We start from the raw sequence: 1,452 nt of genomic DNA, 5'->3' as shown, positions 1-1,452 counted from the left end.
ACATGAAGTTGGGGACTTAATCTCTGGCAAGTGGGTCTATACTGTAAAGATTTACCAAATGGAAGTATTAAAATTTCCTTTCTGCTCTTTTTCTAGGACATTAAAGCAAATACACAGCACTCTCTAAAACCAGCTGGCAGTAGGTGATAGTTCTGAAACAGTAAAAAGTTAACCTCTGTAAGAGATCAGAATTGTTGTATATTTGTTTACTATAAGCCGGCTACCGGTACTGGTCATTAGTTTATTCCAATCTTATACCTACAAATTATATGTTACAGAACAATAACTGAAACACCTACTTCTGGGCCTCTCTTCCGTGAACAAATCCACAGTTATGTCGCAATCGTCGTCTCGATAACCACGACATTTTGAATTTTTTGAACATGAAGGAACTCAGAGATCAAACATGGAAAATGAAGCCGCTCGACAGCAACCTCAACGTTAAAATGGGAGAATATCAGATTATCGCAGAAAATACCAAGTCTCCAGCGTATCTTGATTACGAGTTTGTCTTTTCCCCATACATGTCTTTGAATATAATTCGTTAGTTGAGAGGGTGAAGGGAACGCAAGTCCTCTGGCCACACATCGTAACAATGCGCATTCGAACTAGGGTGAAAATGATCATAAAGCCGTTTCATTAGATATGCTACCACAGTGTCTCCGCTTCAAACTTATGTCATTCGTAGATGTTTGGTATTTTTCTGAATGGTTTTAAGCTTTCTTGTACGTAGTAGCAAAATTAAAATGAAATTCGAATGCCCTCGGTCTCCAGAAAAAAGATGGTTATTTTTCAGGAATCGTTTGTCTAATCATGATTGCACAACTGAAAGCAAGGACTGGACAAATGCTCTTATACAAACGATATCATTGTTTTGATGTGTTTTTACGCTTGTCAAAATGTTTAATAATTTCAAATATTTAATTGTGTATACTCTTTATTTATGATACTCGAGATATCTATACCATTACGCAATCCTTCTTCATACATATAATAGTCAACTCTACCATTCTCATTAACATAATGCATCTTGGTTAAGCACCAAAACATATTTTTAAAAAATACTACAAACTCACATAAAAGCATTCATTACAGAAATAAAACATCCATTCATAAAATATGAAATCCGACTCAAAGTCCATGAAAATATTATTCTTGCTGTCCAAATCTTCCAATTAGCACAAAACCCCCAAATCCCCAAAGCTAAGCCCAAAAGCGACCATAATCAGAAAAAATGACCTTATCCGGAGCAAACGGCGTGCATCTGGCAACTCCGCTCAGGCCGTGGTTGAGGCCGTGGAAATTATCATTAAAGATTAGAAAAGGCTGTGTCTTCTTCTCCCGTTCAGCCTTGCGCCTTCGAGTGCGTGTGTGGAATCCCCTCCGCGGGCTGAACAGGATGACCATGGCCATGCTGGAGCCCTTAGTGCTTTTTTGCGGTTAAAGGGGAAA

The 1,452-nt window shown here is 38.2% G+C and overlaps 1 protein-coding gene across 1 annotated transcript in view; it reads right to left on the bottom strand.

The window, feature by feature from the left end:
- LOC119591757 (protein shuttle craft-like) overlaps nucleotides 1–1,452 on the bottom strand; it is a gene marked incomplete in the record, with an annotated part of 34,744 nt that overhangs the window by 12,402 nt on the left and 20,890 nt on the right.

The sequence above is a fragment of the Penaeus monodon genome, chromosome 29, assembly GCF_015228065.2.
Source record: "Penaeus monodon isolate SGIC_2016 chromosome 29, NSTDA_Pmon_1, whole genome shotgun sequence".
In the NCBI taxonomy this organism is placed as follows: domain Eukaryota; kingdom Metazoa; phylum Arthropoda; class Malacostraca; order Decapoda; family Penaeidae; genus Penaeus; species Penaeus monodon.
Note: the sequence above shows the minus strand (reverse complement) of the source record. Positions and strands in the feature narration are given on the sequence as shown.